Raw genomic sequence first — 13,356 nt, 5'->3', positions numbered from 1 at the left:
CATAAACTCTGGGCTCTGGGCTGGACACGGGCATGGAGGGTTGCGCCCCATTAGATTCCCAAAGAGGGGGAGCTGCTCTAGGCAGAGTAGCGTGCTTGCAAACATGGCACCACCCCTGCTCTCCGTCAAGCATTTACGCCATGGGACCGAAGCCCTCAGGAGCCAGTGCGACCCTCTGAAATCTCAATCTGTCCCCACGTCGTCTCTGTTGAAAATGTTCCTGTCTGTCCTGGCCCGGGTTCTGCCTGGAGGAGGAGTCTGGAAGTCTCAGGTTCTTAAGGTCAAGCTCAGGTCCCTACTCGCTCCCGTGTTTCAGGCAGTCTGGGCTAGGGAATATGGGCTGCTACTTTTTGGAGACACAGTTGGCGGGGTTGGGGTGGGGGCCTGAACTGGCATGTTTGTGGTGAAGGCAAGCCGAGTGTTCCTCGCCTTGGAATGTATCTGGGTTGGAAGAGGAATTGTTTGGGCCCTGGCACAAGTGAGACAAAACGTCAGGCCTGTAAGGCCCTGGGAGCTGGGGTCTCCACACCCGGCACCTGCTTCCCTTCTCTGCGTGGCACAGCTGTGGGGCTCACTCGGTGTCCTGTACTAGGGGTCCCTGGCACACCCCGTTTCTCTGATGCTGCTGCATGTTTCCCTTCTTCTTCCACTCGGTGAGTCTCCTCTCTGTGTGAGATCCCTGACTTGAGTGTCTAACACAGCCTGGCCCCAGCCTGCAGCCACTCAGTTCTCCCTGGGAAGAATATACCTGCGGTGACCCCCATTCCCATCCCAGCTGAGCCCGTTCCTTCCCCACCTCGCCTCCATGATCCCCGCATCTGGACCTTGGGCGAGATGGGCTGGGGTTAGCCCCAGCTCAGCTGAAGCTAATGGGCTCAGTGTGGGACAAGGCGTTGCTGAGGGTTGTGGCCGAATATTGGGAATCCCATCTGTTATTCCTTCTCTCCTCTGTTCCCCCGGCCCCTTTCCTGCCCTGTGAGAGATTCACTGCAATATGTGTTCCTGGAGACCCACTTTCACGGGACCACTCTTTCTGCTTTCTCTACAAGGCCACTTCCACCAGGGATGAAGACTAGTTGTTTTGGGGGATCCGGTCTCTTTCCCAGTGATCCATTGTGATCATTGTCATCCTCTCAGCCAGGCTCAGGCTCTTTTGCACCTAGTTTTGACCTGATCTTTGGGGCCTGAGAAGGAGCCTCATCTGGGTCCGGCCTGTGCCTGGCCTGTCTGTCTGGCCACGCATTGCGGTGTTAGGACTCAGCAAGCTCTGTCCAAGGCTTCCTGGTGCCTCTCTCAGGGGCTGTGCTGTGCTCAGGCAGCTGGGAGCCCCCTGGTCCTGTCCCTGAGCAGGAAGTGGCCTGGTCAGATCATCTCGGCTCACGGTGGTCTCCAGGAGTGACTGAGAACCACAGAGGCCCAGCAGATGCCCCTGTCCATCAGACCTGCTGGTTTCACAGGCCTGATGCCTGGGCACTGCCCAGCTGCAGAGGCTGGACAGGAGAGGCCTTTGCTGTGTGTGTGTGTGTGTGTGTGTGTGTGTGTGTGTGCATGTGCTCATGCATATGACTGAATTTGTGCATGAGTGAGCGTATTCGGTGTGTTTGGATGGATGGATGTGCCTGGGTTTGTGGGGCACACAGAGATGGATATGTGAGTGTGTGAATCTGAGGGTGAGGACAGAAGGTTGGGGGAGCCCCTCGCAGACACCCTTGTGCACCTTTCTCCAGGCTCGGTCTCGCTTCTCTGAGGAGGCCTCACGTTTCTCCTTTGTTAGCCTGAGTGCGCACAGGTGTCCTCCTGTTCTGAGAAGGGTTCCCCAAATTGTGGCTTTGCTCCCAAAGGGGTGTGACTTTGAACCTGTCACAGCTAAGCCTGCTCTTGGCGATCCTAACACAGAAACTTGCCAGCATCGTGGCTGACAGGCTGGAAGGTTCTAGGCCTGGAAAGGGGGCAGGAATCAGGCTGTGCCCCCACTTCCCCAGGCTCCTGAAGGTCCTCGGCCTCTGGGTTCTTGCCCACAGCCCCTTCGCTGTCCACCCTGTCTAGGAGAGATTTTCGAGGAAATGAATTGGATGCACAAAACCCTTTGGCCCGAAGTTCTTGTCTCTGCTGAGTCACCAAGACAGGACCTTGAGTAGGTTAATTCTGCAGCATGCTGGGCACCTGGTGGGAGAGAGGCCCGTGGACAGGAGAGGGGCCTTGAGCACAGGGCAGGGGAAGGGTGATCAGCAAGTCCCCGGAACTTTCACAAAAGGCAGGTCTATAGGAATTCTGAAGGCAGCACCATGATCTTCAAGCTTGCTCTTTCTACGAGCCTTCGTGAGGCCCAGGTCAGTGCAGTGGGGCTGAGGGGACCAGTGCCTCAGGTCAGTCGATGAGCAAGGCTGAGATTTCTCCAGTGGGGTCTACTCCATCAGCAGACTTCCAGTTCAGGGCCCCGACCCCTCAGCATCACAGCATGGACATCCATCCATCCATTCACTCATCTCCTGGCTCTGTGGGCATTTATTAATTCATTTACTCATCTCCCAACTCTGTGGGCATTTATTCACTCACTCATCTCCTAGCTCCATGTGTGTTCATTTGTCTTCCAGCTCCACGGGCATCCATTTATTCATGTTCCAGCTCTTGACATTCATTCGTTCATCTATTCATCTCCCGGCTCATTCTACTTTGAGATTTAGTTGGCTGGAGCCCACTGTGGCAGCTCAGAGCCAAAAGGTGCCCCCCCTTCTCCTCTCTTGACACCCCATTTCTCCTCTTCTGCCCCCTGCAGAGCTTACAGAGATATTATTCAAGGGGCTGCACATAGCCACAGAACCAGTCCTGCACTTCTTGGTCCCTGTGCACCGAGGCAGGAGAGACACCGTGATGATCAAGTTTGTGTGTATCTGGGCCATGGGGGAGATCTGCAGATGTAGGGGAGGATGTGGTGGAATGGAGACAGGCCCTGGTGGGAGCCCAGAGCTTTTCCACAGTGGTCCAGCTGCTTCTGGCATCTGGGGCCTGCATAAAGCCTTTACGGATACCCCAACCCCTGTTGCCTGCAGTGCCTTTGCCCATTTACTGTCCCTTCACCACTCTTCCTTCTCTCCTCCTCTTCCCTGAAACTGTTTGCAGGCATTACATGAGACATGATCATTGATGCAGCCAGAATCCCCTGGTATCCCCTGCATTAATGGACATGAGGCCCAATGTAGCCACTTCAGGGCCCTGGGATGCGACTGCCCGAGTTCATGGTAACACCCCCCTCCCACCCCGCTTCCTCTCTGCGGATCTTCACCAGCCATTTGCAGGAATATCAGCCAGTGGTCTCGAGGGGGCCCCTCTCAACTACATCACTTGCTGGATCCTGGGGGCCAGGAACATGGGTGGGCACACTTGTGTCCCCTGTGCCCTGTTCAGTGCAGAGCATAGAGCTATGGCATCAGAGGCTGTGGCCAGGGCCATGGCCGAGGCCCAGCACAACTCTTCCTGCCCCCAAGCGCTTCTCACCCGCATGTGCAGGTGCCTGGGGGGAGGTGACCCAGCCCGAAATACTTCGAGCAAGGCATTGCCAGAGCTCAGGGAGACCCCAAGAGAAGGACGCTGGGGCACTCCAGCTTCTGTGGCTTCTGGACTGGGCAGAAGTGAGAGGGTCGTGTGCAGAGGGGAGTGGGACCATGAGCTGTTCGAAGCCAGATACTTTCAGACCATGGTCATGGGTGAATCTTCCAGACTGACCTTTCCCTGGCCGGGGGTGGCCCAGTGATGGGACAATCCTCAGATGCCCTCAGAATTGGGTCTGCAAGGTAGAGGGCTTCTGGGAGAGGATGCAATGGTCAGAAACTGCCCTGGCTCCCCCTGCCCAGAGCTAGCACATGGGCCTGGATGGGGCAAAGACAGACATTTCTTGAGCACAGAGCAGAGAGAGGCAGAGGGGTGGTTCAGGCTATGTCCTGAACCTGCCTCTGCCAGTTCCTGATGGACATTCTGGGCCTCAGTTTTCCTACTTTTGAAATGGAGTTTAGAAGGAACAGGCTGCCTAGGGGCCACCTTCGCAGACCCTTCTTGTGCCTCACCTGGGTCTTTCTCAGGTCAGCAGGGCTCTCTGTTTACTCTTGCAAGGGCCTGGCAGGTCAGCTTGGATGAGTACCCTGGTGGGGGGGTTCTGTGTTGGGGCCCTTGTCAGCATCAGCCTCAACCTTTCCTGCTCTCAGGCCTGGCCTGGCTCCCGGCATCATGATATTGAGGGGCCCAAGTTCCACTTCCCGTGCTTGGTGTCTGAGGGGTGTGATCCATGTGGGAGTCTTCTCAGCCTTCCTGCAGCAGCAGTAAACCCTGACCTTGGGTGTCTCTGGGAACTTTTGTTTGTTTCTTCTTTGTCGTATTGCTTAGGTGGCTGCTCATGGCCATGTTGTTTTTCCCACTGGACATGACAGACAGACTGACAGAGGGACTGTGCCAGGGAAGGTGTGAGGGACAAGGATGCACAGAGGAAACTGATGTGGGTATCTGTGCCTGTGATCCAGAAGGGGCGCCTCTTTGGTCAGGACCCCTCCCTGGGGTTGGAGCCTCTCATGGGGCCATGGTTGAGGTTGGGGACTTCTGAGGGACTCAGTCATGAGTGGGGGTGTCTGGGGTGGTGAGTGCTGGGGGTCAGGAGAAAGTTCCCTCACTACAATTTCTTTTTTTTTTTTTTGCGGTTTTTGGGTCACACCCGGCTGTGCTCAGGGGTTTTTCCTGGCTCTGTGCTCAGAAACTGCTCCTGGCAGGCACGGGGGACCATATGGGACGCCGGGATTCGAACAGATGACCTTCTGCATGAAAGGTAAACGCCTTACCTCCATGCCATCTCTCCGGCCCCCCCTCACTACAATTTCTTCTGGTTCCTTCCTGCTGCGGTGCCCTAGGCATGGGAGTGTAAGCCCCTCGTATCTCCCCAAGAACTTTGATTTGGTTTCTGGGAGGTTGCAGAGTGTTGTTGTTGTTGGTGGGGTAGTCAGGCCTTGGGGATATGGCAGAAGCAGGCACAGACCCTGCTGCTGTGCTCCCCAGGGCCTGTTTCTTCCACTGAGGGGGGTGTGCCTCTTTCTCTGTCATCAGCTGCAGCTACCTAAAGCAAGGCCCAGCCCCGTGCTATGGCCGGGGATATTTGTGATATTGTGATATTGTGATATTCACAAATGTCCCCTGTCTCTCAGATCCAATGCCCCAGATCTGTAGGTCCCCTCTCCCCTTTGTGGGCTGGATGTGGGTGGGTAGCTCTGAGTGACCAGGGATGTAGCCGCCCACTGTTAGTGCTGGTGGGTAGGAGGGGCATCAAGACTGAGAGAAGTGGCCAGTGCCCTGTCATCTCTCCTTCCTCACCAGCTGTCTGGATGGCTCATTTCCAGTCCCTCTTCCCTACCATTGTTTCATGATAATGAGGTGGCTCCAGGGAAGGGTGGAGAGGGGCTGCCTCGGGTCCTGCCCAGACTCACCTCAACCTAGAGTGTGCACCTTGCACCGCCCCCCCTCCTGCCCGGGCAGCAGAGTGCACTGGAACCTGATGTTGAACGTGCCCACAGGAGACTTCATAGGGATGTCTGGGCAGAGCATACACAGTTCGCCAGAGCCTTCTCTGTTTCGGGTTGGAACGCTTGGACAGGCCACTCTTGTGGGCATGAGATGGGACGATGACTGAGAGGAGGAGACTGGTGTGCAGGGGTGTCGCTGACAAGTGCCCCATCTTTGATCCTTTATTTTCCTGTCTGAAGGAAAGATATAGAGGGTAGAATGTCCCAGAGGGAGGAAAAGGGTAGAACATTCTAGAAAGAAGGGGTGGAATGTTCTAGAAGGACGGAGTATGGGGCCGGAGTGATAGCACAGTGGGTAGGGTGCTTGCTTTGTACACAGCCAGATTCAATACCTAGCATCTCATATGGTTCCCCAAGCCCTCCAGGAGTGATTCCTGAGTGGAGAGCCAGGAGTAACGCCTGAGCACTGCTGTGTGTGGCCCCCCAAAAACCAACCAAACAAACAAAAAATAAGACAGGATGGAACATTCTAGAAGAACAGGGTAGAATATTCTAGAAAGACAATTCTGTGTTGTCTGGACTTTCTGGGCCTTGCAGGTTGGCTCAGGTGCCTTCCTGGTTTCCTGGGCTCAGGGTGCTGACTGGGCTTCCCTGCTCAGACTTGGAGAGCGGGCAGGGCTGGAATGTGCCAGTGGTGGTTTGGCACCTTACCTCTCTTGTTCGTGTCCGATCTGCCATCTGCTGTGGGATGCTGGCTCAGTTCTCAAACGTCTCCCCCATCCTCAGAGCAGCTCTTGATTTGGGGGTTTGTTGGGAGACGGTGAAGTGACCCAGGATTCTGGGCTACTGCAAACAGAGCTTGGCCCTCTCCATCCCTTCCTGCCTTGGGTCACACCTTCACCCCCATCTGTCCACCTTTCTATAAGGAAGCCACCAGCAGGGGAAGACACAGCTGCCCCCTGACAATGAGGCTGGTATTGAGCCCAGTGGGCTGGACTGGCAGGTCTCCCAGTTGGGACCTGTCCCATTTTCCAATGATATTTATCACAGGAACCCACTTCTCTGCCCCAGGCTGTCCTAAACTGTCCCGAGCACCACTCTGTCCTGGTGGGCCCCTTCCTTGGTGCCAGTGTGGGGTGCTGGTGACAAGTTCTGGTCATAGCCTTGCCAGACTGGACTTGCTGGTCTGGCCTGGCCTTCGTGTCTGTGTGCAGAGCTGGGCCTTGCCACCCAGGGCCTTCACTCACAGGGCTCTGTGGTGTGTCGAGCACCCCAGCATTTGCTGCGGGTGAAGCTTAGGGGCTAGGGAAGAAAATAAAAAATCCGATGAAAGAAAAATCATGACGAGTAGGAACCCAGCGAAGCAAAACCCACAATTAACCAGATTTCTCTGTAATTTGATGGCTCCTCTGAGGGGCATGGCTCCTGAGAAAGGCTAATTCTATATTTGTTTATCCAGCCCACAAATAGCCTGGTGACAGCCGTGTGGGGTGGCAAGGGACCTCCGGAGGTCACCCCAGTCCACCCTCGGCTGTTTGTGCATGTGGTGAGGTGTCAGAAGTGGGGGCCGTGGGGGCTGTAGGAACCAGAGACAGGTGGACCTGGGAGTTTTTCTCCTGAGTCTGCCCATGACTGTGGATCAGCAAGTCCTAGGGAGGTGAAGGCCCGAGGACAGTTTGAGCTTGAACCCTTGAATTTTTCTCGGGCAGCAGAGGGATGATTCATCTGTTCCCAGTAGGCCAAGAAATTGCCGTTTGCCCCCCCCCCCCCCCCGCTAGATGTGCTATTCTTCATTTCATCCACGGTGCATTTTGAACCTAAAATATTGAATGGAGCATGTCACCTGTGACCCAGGCATGCTCCTACCCACCATCACAGCACCCACATTAGGGGGCCCTCTGCCTGATGGGGCTCCTGTGGGATGGAGAGGGGGAAGGTCTGGATCCTTGTGCATTTTTCAGGGGCATGTGTGTCTGCATGTTGAGGGGGGAATCTCATGGGGTATCTGGATTGATGGTTTCTTTTTTGGTATTTGGGCATCTCTGTCCATAGTGGCATAGCCAGAACAGGGATTCAGCTGGGATGGTGATGAGGCTGCTGAACGCCCTTCCCACCCCAAGCACCCACGCACCCCTCAACTCTTCAGCTACCAGAGAAGGCCCCTGTGGGGGGCAGCACACCAGAAGCTGCCTCATCCCTGGATGACATAGACTAGCTTGTCCTGAGTCCCCCTGGGGAGGTGGGGGGCCCCACCCTTTATTCTCACCACAGCAGGTTATGGGGCTTCGGAACCAGTTCCTCACTCTGCAACTGTGAGGCCTGTGGGTGGTGGAGGAGGGGGAACTGCATCGAATATTGAGAAACCAGTGACCCCCCCCCCCCCACTGGGTCCCCACGAGCCTGCGCAGAACCCTGTCCCAGTTGCTTTCCTTCCTTTTCTCCTGGCCGCCTTCTCCACTGGGGTCAGGGGGCACCTTCACTAATGGCCTTAGCCCGCCCATGCCCGTCTGAAGTCAGCAGAGAGAGACACGTCCCGAGCGGCTCATGCGCAGAGTGGAAACAAACTCACCAATGTTTACAAGTCCAAGTAACGTCCAGCCCCTGTACAATATGTAATTTATGCAAGGGACTGCATCTTCCTTTTGTAACGAATGCACTAGAGCAACCCTGTATATATTTTACAATGTCTTTACAGAAGAAAAAAAAAAAAGAAAAGAACCACTTACTGTAGTGTTGTAAAATAATGCACTTTTCTAATTTTTTCATTAAAAATCTCTATGGCACGTTTGCAAATGTGTCTTGGTTTTTCCTTCACAGGGCGGTGTGATGGGAGAGAGCCACTTTGGGCCCATGAAGCCCCATTTCCAGTTGCTGCAGGGAGCCTCCCCCAGGGAGGTGGGGAACCCTAGAGGGGGGCTATGGCCTTCTTTGCAAGTGGGTCCCCAGAAAGTCTCTTCCTGGACACCTGGCATGGAGGTCACTCCTGACATGCATGTTTTTCTTATGCTCTCCTCTTTCCTTCTTTTTCTTTCTCTCTCTCTTTCTCTCTCTCTTTCTTTCTTTTTCTTTCTTTCTTTCTTTCTTTCTTTCTTTCTTTCTTTCTTTCTTTCTTTCTTTCTTTCTTTCTTTCTTTCTTTCTTTCTTTCTTTCTTTCTTTCTTTCTTTCTTTCTTTCTTTCTTTCTTTCTTTCTTTCTTTCTTTCTTTCTTTCTTTCTTTCTTTCTTTCTTTCTTTCTTTCTTTCTTTCTTTCTTTCTTTCTTTCTTTCTTTCTTTCTTTCTTTCTTTCTTTCTTTCTTTCTTTCTTTCTTTCCTTCCTTCCTTCCTTCCTTCCTTCCTTCCTTCCTTCCTTCCTTCCTTCCTTCCTTCCTTCCTTCCTTCCTTCCTTCCTTCCTTCCTTCCTTCCTTCCTCCTCCTTCCTTCCTTCCTTCCTTCCTTCCTTCCTTCCTTCCTTCCTTCCTTCCTTCCTTCCTTCCTTCCTTCCTTCCTTCCTTCCTTCCTTCCTTTCTTTCTTCCTATTTTTCCTTTTCTTTTCTTCCCTCCCTCCTTTCTTCCTGCTACATCTGGCTGTGCTCAGGATTAACACTTGGTCTGCACTCAGGAATCACTCCTAGAAGGCTCAGGAAACCATATGGGATACTGGGGATTGAACTCGGGTAGTCTGTGTGCAAGGCAAGTTTCCTCCCCTGTGCTCTCAATCTGCCCTCCCCCTTGCTCTTTTCTGACTGAGTGATCTAAAATGAAAAGTATGGCAACAAAACAGCAACAGTACTGCCTGTGCCCCCCCACCCCCGCCTTTGGCAAACGGCCTGTTCCTTTTGTCCTTTCTGGCCCATCAGACCCGGTAGACAGACAGACCCGCCGAGTAAAGGCAGGCAGGCTGTTGGAGCCTTCCCTCCTTTCTGCGTGTGGAGACCGGGGCCCGGCTGTGGGGCGTGCTCATCCACACAGCTGCTGTGTCTCCAACCACAGCTGTGCCCTTGAGCTTGGTGGCCTCCCCTAGTCCTCGCCTCATCCTGGACATGGTCTGGGTAGGAAGAACAAGATGACGCATCAGTGAAGGTGGAGTGAGTGGACCATACCCAGGGCCCATCCACATCTTATGCCTTCACCAGGCTCTTTCTTGCCCATACCCAGTGGCTGCTGCTCCCCAGTGGGCCCTAGGAGCTGGGTGGCGGGGGCAGACCCATGGGTTTGGGGCTCATGGCCAGTTCTGAATCCTCTGACTGGACTGAAAGGTTCCCGTCCCACAGTTTTTAGTCTCATTGGGGTGACAGTCAGGCTTCCCCACGGCTGGGCCAGCTCCCTCACTTACAGGCTGGCACCCCCTTTCTTCAAGGAGCAACTGGGATCATCTTCACGACCCCCTGAGGCTGATAGTGGCTTTTGTCTAGGCTGACACATGCGGGTTCCTGGGAGCTGTGGGGGCCATGGCAAAAGAGTTTCTTGAAGGGACGGGAGTGTCTCTAGTCTGGGGATGAGCATGATAGAGGGTAGGACTGTCACCCCACATCTTCAGGGCTTCTTCCCTTCCGCACCTCTTTCCTGCCCTGGCCTCCTCCCTTTGCAGACACTAGTTCTGGCCAGGGGCATGCGAATGTGTCCCTAGATGGGGGCCTGCTCCCTGCTTTCTCTGCCCCAGGCTCAGAGGCAAGGCCCGTGGGCCCTGGGTGGGCTGGGAAATAGGTGGAGAAGGGGCCAGGCCCATCTAAGCACAGGCCTGGTGGCACCTTCAAAGTCACCCCTCTGTTGGGGGCAGGATGCGGTCCTTGAAGATGGTGAACCTCAGGTTAAGAGACTCCTTTGTGCCCCTTGTCATTCCCCCAGCTCAGTGGCACAGGACATGGGGGTGTGACCATGTACTGCAGCCTCCTTCCATAATCCACTCACAAGTATTCCCCAAGTGGCACCCAGGCCAGCCCCAAAACTGACTCCAAAGAGGACCCAGGACTGATCCCCTCAAATGGGAATGTGTATCCCAGAGAACCTTTATAGAAGGGCCATGCCCAAATATTATCCTCCATCGAGCGAGATTCCTGGAGGCATACTCGGCTGGGAGCTACATTTTTCCATTTCACAGAGCAAGAAACCCTGGCCAGGGTCTATACTCTGTGGCTTTGTGGGGACCACCCAAGGCATATGTCTGCTTTTGAGTTGCTCAGATCTAGAGACCCAGAGAGGACATGAAAATAGCACCAGGGGCCAGAGAGGGCCAGTGGAAGGGGCCTGGGATGCCCAGGGTCATTCATAGGCACCTCGATGCCTGTCCTCTCTGTCCCTCCTCCTGATCTGTCAGGTAGTGTAGACAGAGGACTCCCAACCGGGGAGCAGGACCCAGGTTTTCAGGGTGCACTCAGCCTTCAGAGTCACCCCTTTTTGAGAGGCTGGTGAAAGATGGAGGTAACTGACCCTTAAGGCAGGTCAGTCATTCCTGCCCTTCCCGGTGCGGCTGCAAGGAGGGGCAGAGACCCACCTACCTGATCCTGGGATCAGCCAAGGCATAGCCACAGATCCTCATTCCTCTCTGCCTTACGCACCTGGTGTTTGTCTGAGATCTGCCTGGCATAAGCCCCTCACAGGCTTCCAGTGGGGAGACAAGCCCCTCCTGCAGTTAAGCTGTCTTCTAGCATCTGGGCTCTGGATGAGACTCAGGAGCTAGCTGAAGGGACAAGGCTCCGGGTCCTCTGGGTGGGGCTGCCCTGGGGTCTCCCATCGCACAGCAGGCAGCCAGCCGGGTCCCTCCCTGCTTGCACCAATGGCCCAGCCTCCCCAGGCTGCTGCAGGAACCTCTTTCCTGCTTACTGTGCTGCCTTTTCCCATAGACTTCTCTATGGGGGATATGGGGACCTGAGTTGGGGACTCCGGAGTCTGACCGGTCACTCCCTTCCCCATAGATGGTGCAGCTTACATGCTGCTGTGCAAATGGTGAGCCCCCCCTCCCGAAGTCATCAGAGGAGCCAGCTGGCCTCGGGTGCCCCGTTGCCATGACAACCCCCCCAGTAGCGCCAAGAAGTGTTGGATTTAGCAGGGGAGATGGGGGTGGGCACCGTGGAGGCAGCAGGTTGGGTTTGGGAGAGGTGGAGGGGACTGTCCCCCCCCCAAACACGAGGGTCCTTCAGGAGGCTGAGGGTGGGTTTCTGCATTGTGGCTGACCCGCTTGGGCCTCTGTTTCAAAAACAATTCTCAAAAGCCAGAGCGGTAGTCCACAGGAGAGGGCGCTTGCCCAGGTTTGCCTTTCTTGGGGTGTTTCCTGGCTGGTCCCTCAGCTTCCCTGGACCCATGGTCCCATTTGTCTCCCATCCTTCTGGGGGAGTTTGGGTCCTTGCCTTCCTGACCCCAAGAGGGCACAGAGCCCTCACACATTGCCCAGAGAGATTGTCTTGGGTGAAGGGCCCAGGCATGGCTTTGGTCTCTGTCCTGCGAGGTCCAGCTCAGCAACAACCCTGCTCCTGGCCACAGTATTTAACTCCCTCTTTCCCTGATTGGATTAGGGAACTGGGGGGAGAGAGAGAGCCAGGTCCCAGCAGGTTTGGTCCTGGGATAGGAATAGAGACCAGGAGAAAGTGGGTGCAAGTGAAAACTGTGGTAGGGGGGCCAGAGTGATAGTACAGCAGGGAGGGCATTTACTTTGCAGATGGCCAACCTGGGTTCGATTCCTGGCATTCTTATATGGCCCTGCAAGTCCTGCAGGAGTGATTCCTGGGCACAAAGCCAGGAGTAACCTCTGAGCACTGCTGGGTGTGGCTCAAAAGTAAAAAAATAGAAGAAAAAGAAAAAGTGTCAGGGGCCAGAGAGGTTGTACAATGGGTAGGGCATTTGCCTTGCAAACTTATGTGCCCTTGAACACATAAGGTCTCCTGAGCCCCTCTAAGAATGATCTTTGAGTACAAAGTATTGTGGTCCTCAAACAACAAACAAGTGGCAAAAAGAGTTGGGGCAATAGCTCCCGGATTAGAAAGCAGGTTTTCTATGAGGGTAACCCAGGTCTGATTCTCCTACGGCAGGAACCCTGAACTCTTGCGGAATGAGGTGGCAGAAGAGAGTAAAGAAGTGGGTGCCAGTGTGAGGTGAAGGAGCGTAGCCTCACCTGTGTGTGTGCGTGTGAGGCTGTGAGGGACCCTCTCAACTCAAGGATGAACATCAGGGGGCTCAGTTCAGGGGCTAAGGTGAAGGACATGGCTGAGAGCATGTGTGTCGGGGGCTAAAGAGGGTCTGAGCCTTCATGCCCACAACCTGCCAGGAACTACAGAATCCCAGGGACAGTTTTCAGGACTACTGAAAGAACCACTGATTCTTCTCCAAAAATACCCGTCACTCCTGTGGGGCTTAGCAGCACCCCACATTGTACTCAGTGACTACCTCTCTGGAACACCTTTTCATGTGCTTCCAGGCTGTATTGCCGCACACTTTGGAGAAACCCGCCAAGTCCTCGCCAACTTCTAATGGACGATCTAGTCATTATTGAATTAAAAAATTATTTAAATTGTGATTTACCAAGTTATTTGTATTACAACGTTATTTGATAGGTTTTAGACATATAATGTTTCAGAACCAATCCCACCATCAGTCAGTGTCAACCTCCCTCCACCAATATTCTCAGAGTTCGTCCCATGTCACCATCCCTGCCCCCTCCCCCCCAGTCTGCCATCATAAGAGGCACCTTTTTAAGTTTGGTTGTTAAAGTTTGGGTCTCTGATTTCATTGTTGTTGACTCTGGCTTGAATATTTAGTTCTGTCCTTTCTTACCACCACTACTGCACTTAAGTTCCCTTACTTAGCCCCTGTCCTCTGTCATTCCATGTGTCTTTCTTCTCCTCCACTCAATTTCTTTCCTTCCCTCACTGTACTCTAAGGCCTAGAG

The sequence above is a fragment of the Suncus etruscus genome, chromosome 5 (genome assembly GCF_024139225.1).
Source record: "Suncus etruscus isolate mSunEtr1 chromosome 5, mSunEtr1.pri.cur, whole genome shotgun sequence".
NCBI classification, from domain to species: domain Eukaryota; kingdom Metazoa; phylum Chordata; class Mammalia; order Eulipotyphla; family Soricidae; genus Suncus; species Suncus etruscus.
The sequence above is the reverse complement of the archived record's forward strand: the minus strand, read 5'-3'. Positions refer to the sequence as shown.